Source organism: Dunckerocampus dactyliophorus, chromosome 4 (genome assembly GCF_027744805.1).
Source record: "Dunckerocampus dactyliophorus isolate RoL2022-P2 chromosome 4, RoL_Ddac_1.1, whole genome shotgun sequence".
In the NCBI taxonomy this organism is placed as follows: Eukaryota; Metazoa; Chordata; class Actinopteri; order Syngnathiformes; family Syngnathidae; genus Dunckerocampus; species Dunckerocampus dactyliophorus.
The window spans coordinates 13,734,100-13,747,546 of NC_072822.1; the positions used below are offsets into that span (position 1 = coordinate 13,734,100).

Here is a 13,447-nt window from a genome sequence, read left to right on the forward strand (position 1 = left end):
AACAAATGCTAACTTGTTCTCATTTGGAGTTTGAAGTAAACACTAAACACTTCATTAGGTTCACGTTCACCATTATATGAGGTCCAATGCAAGAGATGCATCAATACATTTCAGTTCAATAGTGTCGGAGAGATCTTGTTTGTATGTTGCAGGTACAATCTCACAGTAGAGTTATACACCATTTGGAGCTGAAACCATAATAATCAGTCTCCAGTGACATTATTTTTGGAATGTTCATTCCGGAATCAAAACTGCCACAACCATAAAACCATTATTAACTGTACAGGCAATGTTTTAAGTCATCTTTTAACATCAACTGCATCCAAGCATAAGTAGAATGTAATGATCACACTTTTAACATGAGCAGTAATGAGGCGTAATAACTGTATGGTTGTGATGGTTCCAGTCTGACAGTCCTATCAAGCCAAAAAGAAGGGGAACTAAAAACAGTATGTAGAAAAGTTTCCAAAATAAAACCAGTAACAGTGTTAAATAATGTATTTTTTTAAAGCAGTGGTCTCAAACTCGTGCCCAACAGGCGACAAAGTTTAATGTTAGTCGTAGTAATGCCTGTAGTCTTGAGTCCTTGCTTAGAGGAAGAAGTTATTTACGGTAATTAGGCAACAATAACCAACATGAGACACTGGAGAATCTTACAGTTAAATGAACAGGGGGGGTCACCAGACAGAACACTTTGTACAATCACGGTGCAAAAACAAAGCTAACAGCACAACATTTAACACATTTAACACATAGGACAACTATTAGTATATATATAAGCAACAACTATATTAACTCTAAACCATTAACGTCAAAAAAACATTACAAAACAAGTGCCGCAAGGCATGCCGGGAAGCCGGAAATACACCCAGCGGCAATACGATATATCATACGATATATATTGACTGAAAAATTGTCGTTAAGCCTGACTAAGAGGACCGGCATTCATGGCTGTCACTCACAGCTGTCTAGTACATGCGAGCATTCCCATGCACAAGAGTGATTCCAGAGAGGCGACCAACGGTTTGCAGTTGCTATTGCTACAACAGGCCGTACAGCCAATGATGACCTACGTTCATACCTAGAAACTTTGTTGTGGGGGGCATGGCTCGCATGGCTGCAAAGAAGGAAGAGCGCGAGATATAACACCGAGATATAACACCTGCTCAGTCATCTACATGGCTACTGGCTACTGGTAAAATGCTCTGTAACGCTGGACATAAGTACTTAAACGCAACAAGAGTTGTCACATTCTGCTTTAAATGTGAGTTGTCATGTCCAAAATGTATGCAATATTTAAGGGATATTCTTTCTGAAAAACAATTGTTGGAATCGAAATGTTGTGATCTCTCAGGATTCCGAGACTTACATGCATACGTGCCAACCCATTATTTGCCTTGCTATAAAATGATAGGTTTACATTACGTGAATATGGCCCCTTATAACATTGTACTATATTACCCTATCATTTAACAGCTAATGAATCAAAATCAAAGCACAGCAGGTTTGTCTCATACAAGCCAAACAGTAGTGTCCTTTAGGAAAAAAAAAGTCAAGAGTGCACTTGGAGAAGGAACAGTGTGGGATAAAGAGTTAGCCATGGCACCAGTCATAATCCACCCTTCAAAAGAGCCAGATGGAGAGGCTAAGGTTTCAGTCCAAATATTGTTTTTGGACTGAGAAGTGCACTGGCGCTCGCACTTTCTCCATCTCTGCGTATCCTTCTCGCCCAAAGCTACAGTACGCTGTGGTAGTAGTCCGCTGCTCTCTTTCTAAGCCGCTTCCTGCTGTGTTTTATCAGGTCCTGTCACCTAAAACTAACTGAGCTCATCAGGACGCAGCTCCACAGGACCTGTTCGGTCAGTTCTTGTTAATCTGTCGTGTCTGGGTTAGGTTAAAGCCTGGCTCAGGGTTTATCAGCCATATCAGATCTGGAGTGTTGACTTAAGGTCAGCACTTCAAATCCATCATCTTCATCATGAATCACTCTCAATGTTTTCACTGAGTGTGATTCACCGTGAAAACGCTGCATAAAGGTGCCTGAGCAAGGGGGTCCTAAATCAGCAGTCTAACCCTGAGACACTCAATAAACATACAGTCCTAGAGTTTGTGTCTGGATTGGTGGGCCTGTGGGGCAGAAAGGTATGTGCTTAGCGGGGATTGTGCGCTAACGGCCTCCTCTCATTCTATAATGTCGAACACACACAGAGCGACCTTGTGTGTTGCAGAGGGCTGAAGTCAGCACACGCTTCGGACTGCACTGCTGGCGAAAGGGGAAAAGCACACGAATTTGCACACATTCATTTTAACATCCCAATTTGAATTAGGAGACAACTGTGCTGAAATTGCCAAAAATGATCACAGTATTGTACAGTAGTGCTGTGACAAATAAACACAAATCCACCCAGAGATTCAGCATCCAATGATGTCTTTACAATATTTAGTTCAATTTTACTGCCGTCATTTCATTATAAACTGAAAGAAGACAAACTGCAACAGGGAGATGTCATCAACAATTATCATCTCTACATGTCAAAAGTATATGGACAGTGATAGTTTGGATGACTTTGTCATACACCACCTCGATAAACATTAAATAAAATGATGCGATTGAAGTGCAGACTTGGAGCTTTAATTTAAGAGGTTTCACAAACAAATGGCATTTAAATCCTTAACCTTCATTTTTAATACAAGCATCAAAATCCTTCATAGTCAATGAGTGCCTGAAATCCGGAGTTCATGAGCATCACCAAATTCTGAGTTCCCTCCCTGCAGATTATTTGCCAGGCCTTCACGTGCAGCTTGTTTATGGCCCTTTCTGCCTTCACTTTTGTCCTCCGTCATTAAAAAGCATGCTCTACTTGCTTCAGATCAGGCTACTCACTTGGCCAAATAAATCTCTTGACAGGTGTTGTGAATGAGTTCCGTTCCTGGACTGTGATGTAAATTGAGTTTTAGTGTAAGTTGGAATGGATACCTAAATTATAGCTACATTAACCCCTAAGTCATTCACTCTGTACAAAAAACACACAAAGGACATATAAATGCGGTCATAAAAACCTTAAAATATAAAAATTCAAAAAAATAGTCCTATCAGTTTAGTAGCTCTTGGCTGAATTAGAAGATAGAGTATATAGCCCTACACCAGATAATGTGGTATACTTAGGATCAAGAGTTGTTCCTTTAATTTTCCATACCCTTTTCTTCCCATCATTTAGTTGCAAGTTGACCTTGCTTTCAGTCTGATTCCAGAAAATGATTTTAACTATTTACTGGCAAAGTGCATTCTGCCGTTACTGCTTTTGAATGTTACCAGTGGTGAGCAGTAGACTCTTACCTTATTTTGCTATACAAGAATCCCTTGATGAATTGTTCCAGACGCTCAGAGTATGATTCCTAAACTATAAATCGAATATTTTCATAGTTAGAGCTCAGAAAACCAGTTTATAATCTTCTAAATATTTTTTTAACATTATTAGAGCCCTCTAGACATCAACTAACATCCCGATAGTCACCCTTACACGCGTATACCCAATATACAGTAGTAGATGTAAGAAGAATAAATAAGCCATTTAAGACATAATTAAGACTTGTGCTTGTATGTGTTGCTATAAATGTTTTCCCTGGAAAAGCTGAGTGGCGGGTGGACAGGAAGTGACAGTGGGGGTTCAAAATTTGTTGCTAGCATAGCTGTTGCTATGGAGATGAATATCCAACGTCCGAGTTGAAACTAACTTCACCAGTGTGCAGAGTGAACCCTCTTGTCATCCCGCCTGTGCGGTAAAGAGATTTAGAGAGAGAAAAACAAACACACATGTACGTACATATCAATTTATCGAGGCAAACAAAATGACCGACTTTTTTTATCGTTCGATTTATCGATTATCATGACAGGCCTAGTTCCTTCACATTAATTTGCAAAGTGAGCTAAAATGCCCTCCAACCAGCCCCCTAGTGGTAAGGCATCCTGTTTAGAGAAAGCCTTTAGCCAAGAAAACACACGCACGCACGCACACAAGTGCAGGACAATGAAAATGTTTCTTTAAAAGTTTGTGTAATACTAGAGATAAAACAATAAAGCATTTGTTTTCCGGTTGCTGCCGCCACGTAAAGGTTACTTTCATCCTCACACTGACTCCCGCCCTCATCTGCTGGGCTTGTCATAACTGAATTAACTCCCACCACTATCCACCATTTTACCGCACCCTGGCCCCACCCTCGCGCATTACTGAATTCCTGTCTATGAGGTCAGCGCCAATATCAAAGCAGACTGGTCCAGAGTGTACAGTGGCACAGTTAGTCATTGTGATAGAAATAACCTAAAATAAACAGATGACTTAATTAGCTGTGCCCAGAAACATGCGGCAACACAACCAGATCAATACAAAGTATATTTGACAGTCAGGGGGGCACATATGCCTATCATCGAGGGAACGCCTTTCAAAGCAGACTTTTGAATATTTTCTGGAAAAAAAAATCCATATTTTACTCATCTTTCCTTTCCATCAACCTTGAATGTCCAATTTCGGAGCAGCATAACACGCTAATGTGAGTGGCATCTGATTTTGGCAGCAGCTACTCGACTAGAAAATACTTGATAACATTACAATTATCCCACTGCCACCCCCTCAAAGCTGCGCTAATGTGAAAACAGTCACAGAGAATATTAGGCTTGTTAAGGTTGTTGATAATTGCATTTAGGTGAATGTATCATTTAGCAGGAGAAATGACTTGCTACTGTGTCAGCAGTTTTGGAGAACTCTCTCGGTTGAAGACGTTTGATTTTTATCGGGTGAGATTGAAAAGTATGTTTCCTGAGCCCTGTGCCTCTTCCAAAAAAACATCATTAAAAAAAAAAAATTGTGAAATGAGCTTATAATCACCAAATTACAGGTGTGTACCATTTTGCATGGTATTTTCACATTAGACAAGATGCTATCAATGATGGCTAATCTGTTGCCTTGGATCGTTTGTGATTCACATATTTCACTGTTGCTGGCTCTGAAAGGAAAGCTTATTCATTCATGATTTTGGCAGCGTCTGTAGCCCGGGTCATTAGCTTAGAAAAGTCATATTTAACATTGCTCAGCTGGAATAACAAGAAAATATGATACTGCTAATTTTCCAAACAATACGATTTTTGATGACGGCACAGGCAGATAGTGGAATGTTTTTAAAACTGAAATAAGGCTGCAGGCTTCTTAACAACACTACTGACATTGGTAGTGTTTAATCAGAGTGACCTAATTTGTTTATATTTTCCCATAAGAGATAATGAAAATAGAAATACAGTGCAACCTCGGTTTTTGTACGCCCAGGTTTTCATATGATTCGGTTTTCAACAAAAATTATAGCCAAAAATATGTCTCCGTTTTGATACGCTATCTGAATTATTGTACGGCCAAGCACTGTGCCTAACGATGTCCGTGTGGTCGTGTATCATTCTGCGGAATCTCGTGCCCAAATGAAGCATTTGTGCGTTGAAGAATGGCCAGTGGCTCTTTTAGAGTTAGGATACTATAGGCAGGGTCTGGGGAATCCTTTAATCATCTTTATTGTGTGTGTGTGTGTGTGTGTGTGTGTGTGTGTCTGTGTGTGTGGATTATTTGTCCATAGAACACACACAGAATGATGAAAAACTCCTTATCTGTCTCCTTTCTTTCTCATAACAAGCACTGTGCGCACAGTGCTGATGAGGCATTCAGTGAGTGTTCTGTGTGCTTTTTTTATTATTATGGCTGCAAAATAACCCACCTGATGCCAAAGAAAGTTGCGAGTGCCAACACTCTCATAAAGACTATTGAATTCAAGAGAAGAAAACCTTGCAGCGACGTACAAAGGTAGCGTCTTTTACAATAGGATTGTAAGGTAAAGGTTTCTTGTTAACACGGAGGGAACAGTTTAAAGGAGACACATTGCAGCAAGCGAGCTGGACAAGTGTTTGGAATGATGATTGTACCTTCTGCTGAAGATTACAATAAAGCTCAAGTGAGCAAGTATACAGCTCCAACCGTCCACTCTTTTAAAGTTATGCATGTAACAGACTGAATGAAACCACATCCGTGTGGCCCTTCCGTTCCCTCTCTTCCTCCTTCTGTGTTCACCAATAAAGGTAAAAGTGATGCTAAGTGTTAATTTAGCGTTGTTTTGTTATTAGTAGTAGTAAAAATGTATTTTTGTTAATATTTTGTGGTGTCTGGAATGGATTAATTGGATTTGTATTATTTTTTTATAGAAAAATTGCTTCGGTTTTTATCTAACCTTACAGAATGGAGTAATAACGAAAACCGGGGTTTCACTGTAATTTGAAGTCATTTTTAAAAATTCTTAACTTGTCATACTTGTGTAAAACAAATTGACGTATAATAAAACTCTATTCAACTTAAATATACTCAGCATTTCAAGATATGTGACGCTGGCTGGTGACCAGTCCAGGGTTTCCCCCTCCGCTTACCTAAAGTCAGCTGGAAAGGCTCCAGTATACGCCCACGACCCTAAAGGGACAAGTGGCATGGAAAATGAATGAAATGAATAAATCATGCTGTTTTGTCGTTGAATACAGCCTTTTAATTAAAAAAAATATATGCAAAAATGACTAAATGAACTAAAATACATATAGAAGGCATTCAGAAGATGCATTCAAACTATTTCAGATTCTACACTGGTCACTAGGTGTCAGTAATCTTACTGTAATGTTCAGTGAAAGACCAGACTTGATCGCAGGAACAACAGGCTTTCATTGCAGGTTTGAATTATCTCACAACAGGCATAATAAAAATAATCATAATTAAGTGTGTGACAAAATCTGAATATATCAAACTGTCGCAATAATTAAACCTACGATGGATTATCAATATTTTATCATTATTGAAATACTGCCAATATAAATGTCATCCTCTGTTCTACCTCAGTGAGTCACCACTTTACATGTCATCCAGGAGGAGCTCCTCACTAGAGTGGCAGAATATTGGGCGGAAGTCACAGAAGAGGAAAGAAAGCAGAAGAAGAAAAAACTAACAAATGCCACCTTATTGTGGACTCGGGCGGTGAAGTTAAACTGATGCTCCAGCATAGATGACCTCAAGTGGAGTCCACACTTTGGCTTTTATAGCATGGATGAGACAACACTGACTTTGCAGGATGTAAGATGTGTCTTGTGAAATACGAGACACAGGCGGCGGGACAGACATGCATAACGATGTAGTTGGTCACCACACTCGCGAAGAAAACTGTGCCTAATAAGAGAACTCTTGATATTTCTATGCAAATGCTAAATGTGTTATTCAATCAAGAGATGTGTGTTTAGTTTATGTCATTTATTCTCAACATTGTCGTGCTGCTCAAACTTATCGATGTCATTGTCTGTCTCTTCCCGGTGATTACGTCATACTACTATCCAGCCATCCATTTTCTGTTCCACTAGTCCTCACTAGGGTCGCGGGTAGGCTGCAGCCTATCCCAGCTGTCTTCGGGCGAGAGGCGGGGTACGCCTTGAACTGGGTCACTACTACTATACTCCACTAAATTTATTTATTGCTAGGCTTCTATTTAATAGATTGGATTTACCTGAAAGACATGAGATGTTGTGTTTTCTGGAGGAGTTTTCTGAATGAGAATAGTGTCACTGTGTTGTCTTAAAATTGTGTTTTACAGTTATGTTGCACTAAAACACTGTCATGATTTTTGTACCATTGCTGGTTGTATTCTGTATCAAATATGCTGCAAAATATCCACCCATTCTCTATACCGGTTGTTCTCATTAGAGTCATGGGTAAGCTGGAGCCTATCCCAGCTGAAGGCTGCAAAATATAAACTATGAAACTAATTACTTTTTTTGGGCTTGTTTCGCCCTATTGCCTCACCGTATCGACACGTTATCGTTATCGTGAGCCATGTATCGCAAATTGTATTGTATCGTGAGGTACTCTGAGATTCCGAGCCCTAATCATAATAATAGCACGGCTTACTGATGTGGCCGTAACCCACGCCAAGTTAAAACTTAACTCTGAACCCCCGACACATTTACTCCAAAAGACAAGAGCACAAGTTTTATTTGTCTTAAATGGATTATTTTGTCTGATTATATTGTACAATATGAGTGTACAGGTGACTATAGTGGTGTTATTTCATGTCTAGAGGGCTCTAATAATGTTAAAAACATATCAAGAAGGTTAACAGGTTTTCTATGCTCTAACTACGAAAACAGTCCATTAATAAATAAGGAATCCTGCTTCGCGGAAATTCACTTATCACGGTCTGGTCTGGAACCAATTCACTGCGATAAACAAGGGATAACCGTACAATTAATCCTTTAAGTGCTCACTGAGCTGATGCTTGGTGACCCCTGTAGGTTTGTGCAACTGAGAGGGTTTGTTTTTTTCGAGAGAATCTAGGTTGAATTCTAAATTGCACAACGTCTTGGACATTTGAATAGCTGAGACAGTTTGTTCAGTTTCACAGCTGTGATATTCAAAACCGCACACAAAATGCAAAGAATGCCACCTGTAAATTTGGGACAAGTGAAGGTGAAAAAAGGGGAGGGTGTCTGTCACTCAGATGATGGCAGCATTCTTGTTGGGGCACTGATCCCTGATCTACAGTATGCACAAGTACTGACAAAGGTATGGGCCATGTGTGTGCTTGTGCATGTGGCATAGTCGGGGCTGTCACTGATCCAGCTGAAGGCTAAATTTACCCAGACCTTGATTGACAAGGGCAGGTGGAACGAGCTGGGACAGTGGTAGGGGCGGCATGCATTGGGGGTGAGGGGAGTGTTTGGAAAGAACTACACCTGATTTCAGCTCAGATGAGGATAGACATCGGGGGCAAACGCACAACCCAAATCGGGGGTTTCTATTCAAAGCCAGCTGGTCTGGCTTTATTACATGCAGGGCATTTATTTTGGGCAGTTTGTTGGGTATTTGTAGTTTTCTGTTTGTCATTTTATCCCCTTTTGCCCTCACTTATTTTTTTAATTTGAAGTTTTTGGGCCTCAGCTGGTGCTGCAGTGCATAACTTCCTGGGGAAGCAGAGAAACGGCACGGGTGAGTTTTTCCTTTTTTAGCGTTAATATTAAATTGCAACCACCGTAGGGCATGACTTCCTAAACATATTAGGCGACCATTTAAATATGTGAGCCTCTCATCTTGAAATGATTTCGTTCATACCTGGATTTAATGAATCGTGTCTTTGTCTGATATACCAGAGTGAACAAGGCCAAAGAAAAATTAAGCTGTTGTTTACGTAACGTTTTCCTTGCATTGGCACAGTGCAATGACACCAGAGACGCTCCAGAGGTGAAGGCGTGGTTACTTACCAGCTGTTGCCAATCATCTCTGTTGAGCACTTAGGGAATAGATCACCGAGGCACCTGGAAAAGTGTGCCTTAAAGTTTTAATGTCTACGTTTTTATACTTCCAAAGTAAGACAAATGGTTGGAGGCGTTAAAGTGTAACTTAATATAGTGTTATTTCTCTGTTTCTAATTCTTCACAGTCAGTTTAGGTTACTGGTACATTTAAGGGTAATTGCTTAGAACATCTCCGTGCACAGTTTGTAACCATTGGTGAGAGAAAAGCGCTTCAACATGCTGTTTGCTTTAAAAATGACTCATTTCCTCAAGGTAGCTCCCCATGTAGCAAATACACACTTCGATAACAATATGCATCACCGGGTTTGGTGTTTAAGCACACACTGAGACCAAGTGCGGAGACAAAGTGAAACCTGTGACGCAGCAGCTGCACAGGATCTTTTGTTCTTCATTAATGATTTTTGCAAGAGAAATACAGTTTTATTACAGATAAAGGGAAGAAAATGAGTTAAGATACCTTGTAGGCTTTTAATGAGAAGTGAATTATTTCATTGAATCTTTAGTTCCTATCTGCTACAACTAAACACAATAAGTGGTAAATCATTGATATCAACATAAAGAAAAGTGTTCAGTTTGAAAAACCCTTTCAACCAGTTTTGTCACTGTTCAGTCTTTACCTATTAGTTTTTCCGTCCTCTGAATTCTGCTACTTTGATGGGCAGCAGAGTTCGGAAATGTCTTGTTTTCTCTCCCTGTAGGGTGGTGAGTTCAGTAACACGTTTACTTCTCTGTCTTAGGGGACTCGCTTGTGCCGCTTGACCTCATGTCTACTTGTCATGTATTCGAGAGCGTTCTTGAGTTATCGTCTCAGGTCAGTGATAGATATTCACAATGATGATTGAGTTTTCCAAAGAGGTAACTTGCTGAAAACTCAAACACATGTGAGTCCTGCTTGTTTAGTTAAAGCAGAATGTTATTTCATCCATTTATGCTTTGTCACGTTCTGACTGGGCTTTCTGTACACACATGAAAAGATGTGTGCCGCTAATTAGCTGTTTATTGACAAGTATTTTGTTAAGACCACTGACAGAAAGCAGGCCTGTAGTTATTATGTTCCTGTAGAAAGCACATTTCATTTTAAATACATTTTCAATGAACCAAGAGCTATTTCACATATGGAAGCAGTTTGATTTCCCATATGGAAAGTGGTGAAAGTGTCTTTTCTTCCGCTGTAATAGCTTATAGTATCGTCACTTTACCCCTGATTGCCTTTTCATGCTCTTCTATCTTTTTTATTATTCAATTTTTGAACATTTCCAGAAGCGATCCGACCTCCTGCGCATGAACTCCCCTACCATCCACACCCTTGAGCGCTGTCGAGGCCAAAAAAAAAAATCAGTATGACGCTCCGGCGCCACTATACAACGGCAATGCGCCGGGGCGGCCTAAATCTACAAAACACAAGCGCTGGCGCGAGGCAGCTCTTTTGATCTGCAGCTAATCTCAGTTGCCTGCCTCCCCTCTGATCATGTCTGAATAAGAATGAGTTGGGGGTGATCCTGAAGGCACAAAGAGCTTTAGACGCAGCCGCTCATCTGCTGAGATCCACCACGCAACACGGGCCGGTGTCGACGGTAGCGAGACTCCACTAGAATACATCAGTCTCATTTAGATGCATTGTATTCTTTATTTCACAGTCAGATGCTATCAGATACTTGTAGGGGGTGTGGAAGAAGTAGCGTCGCCATGCTGAGTGATCTTTAATTGTCAAGGTCAACAGCTGCATGAGGGACTGCTGTGTAATGGCTACTACGGCGAGTGGAAACAGTGGGGACTGTCGGCTTTTGTGTTTTAGGCAAAGTTTTGCCTTGAGATTTGTGGCCCTGTTAAAACACCCCATCAAGCAACACTGAACACATTAACCATTTTATATGCAGTGCACTTTAAAGACAAAGTAGCCACTGCACCTAAAATAATTACAAATGGAAGATAAATAAAAACAACTTGGGATTCATTCATTCATTTTCTATTTAGCTTGTCCTCATTATGGACATGACAGGTGAGCTGGAACCTATCCCAGCTGACTTTGGGCAAGAGGCAGGGTACACCCTGGGTCGGTTGCTGGTCAATCACAGGGTACATATAGACAAACAACCATTCACACATATTCAAACCTATGGACAGAGCAGGGGTCACCAGCGCAACAAGGTACGACCACAAGGCGCCCGTGAGCCTGGTTTCAATCAGGTTTTCAGGTCATAATGTGAGCTACACTAGAAAGAAGTACATTCTGAAATCCAAAATGCAGATGGACAAAAATGTTTTGTTATTCTGATACTGTACAAAATGTAATTACTACACACACAATACACCCGTCGCTACAGTAACATTACTGACACCTAGTGACCTGTGTAGAATACTACGTATTACGTCTTTAAATGCATCTTCTGAATACCTTATATTTGTATTTTAGTTCATTTAGCCATTCTTCTGCTTGAAAATGATTCATTTAGGCCAACAATACATACCTTTTGATTAAATGTGCAATTTTTTTTACTAATAATAGGCCATATTCGACCATTTAATGGCAAAAACAATGATAGCGTGAAGTCACGAAATTCAAACAGCAAAGGACGACTGTTTATTTAGCGTAGCACGATTTAATACTGAAGTTCATTTTCAGGTATGGGTTTTTGCAGTCAATGGGTTCCATTGCAAAAGGTTCATATATTTCAATACAGTCCAACCCTAACATCAAGTTGTGTCCATGCATGACTATTATCATCATTCAATATACTGGTAGATTACTAAAAGATTACTGAAAGAATGTGGCTACGAACACTTAATTCAAGTTATGAGCACTTTCACATGTTGGTAATAGAACTTTGTGAGATCATTTTCTGTTGTTGCACATGTTTCACATACATCTTTTGTACCCTTTAAACAGGAAACAAGAAAAGCAAAAAATAAAAATATTGGCATATTGCCTTTATTGGCACAATTAGAGAAAGTACAGTGAGAACAATGAAATAACTGTGCCTGTGCTGGAGCCGTTAACTGGGAATTACTCTCCAAGCGTTCAAAAAGAGGAAAAATCATTAGCAGAAAGTGAATTTCTGCCCCCCTTAACACCCTCCCCCCAGCATGAAGCAATCATGTAGACACAAAGGGAACTTTGAGCCCACGATAGGAAGACACAAAGTATGGTTATTATACTTGCGGCTGCTAGGAGTTGACACAGGGGGAGGACAGAAGTGCCGGGCTTAGTGGCGACTCGTATTTGAATTCTGTAAAAAAATTGTGGAATGCTTAACATCAGAATAATAAAGATTACATAATTTCTTCAACCTTGCAAGAGGTTACCAAGTGGAATCACTATATATTTAGCGGAGACGGACAAAGCTGTACTTCTGGCAGAGCAGTTTATTGCACTGGTCGGGTCCAATGCATGTCACCTTTTTTGGCTAATTGGTTTAAAATAAATAAAATAACCTTCAATGTAATGCTGGCTTTTAATGTAGCTATTTTTGTGTCATTATACGTCTAAAGTCCATCCATCCATCCATCCATTTTCTTCATTAGAGTGGGGTCGTGGGGGCAGCAGTCTCAGTAGGGAAGCCCAGACTTCCCGGTCCCCGGCCACCACCTAGATGAGTCCGACTATATCTAGTCAGAATGTCTCAACCTCTCGCACAAGTTCGGGTTCCTTCCCCACCAGAGAAGTGACATTCCATGTCCCAAGAACCAGATTTGGCCGCCGAAGACCAGGTCGCCCAGGCGCCCGCCCTCGACCGCCACTCAAAACATATAGCACCAGACCCTTATGCTTGCCCCTGCAGGTGGTGGGTCTAAACACCCATTTGGAGAAAGACGTAATTTTACCAATTTTTTTCAAAGAAAAAAACGCCTCTTAAGTCACATCAAACTATTTCAGCACCACCCTTATCTCAGAGTCAAAGGACATGTGTGTATTTTGTTTTTTCTATGGCTTTTCATAGCTATTCCTCAAGAAGGATGGACCTCAACAAGAGATCTTAAAAAACCATAAAGGACCATAAAACAGTTACAGACATCATGCTACAGCATAGTCACTCCAGTCTTGACCCTGTAATAGCTCTTTAGCGGGGGCTGAGCTTAT

At 40.4% G+C, this 13,447-nt stretch overlaps 1 protein-coding gene across 2 annotated transcripts in view; it reads left to right on the forward strand.

Annotated features, from left to right (window-relative positions):
• The first annotated feature begins 8,812 nt into the window (after positions 1 to 8,812).
• mef2cb (myocyte enhancer factor 2cb) overlaps positions 8,813 to 13,447 on the forward strand; it is an 85,455-nt gene continuing 80,820 nt past the window's right edge. For both annotated transcript variants that reach the window (XM_054774794.1, XM_054774796.1), the window contains exon 1: positions 8,813 to 9,044. The gene's annotated coding sequence lies outside the window, so the exon portion shown is untranslated. The remainder of the gene's footprint in view (positions 9,045 to 13,447) is intronic.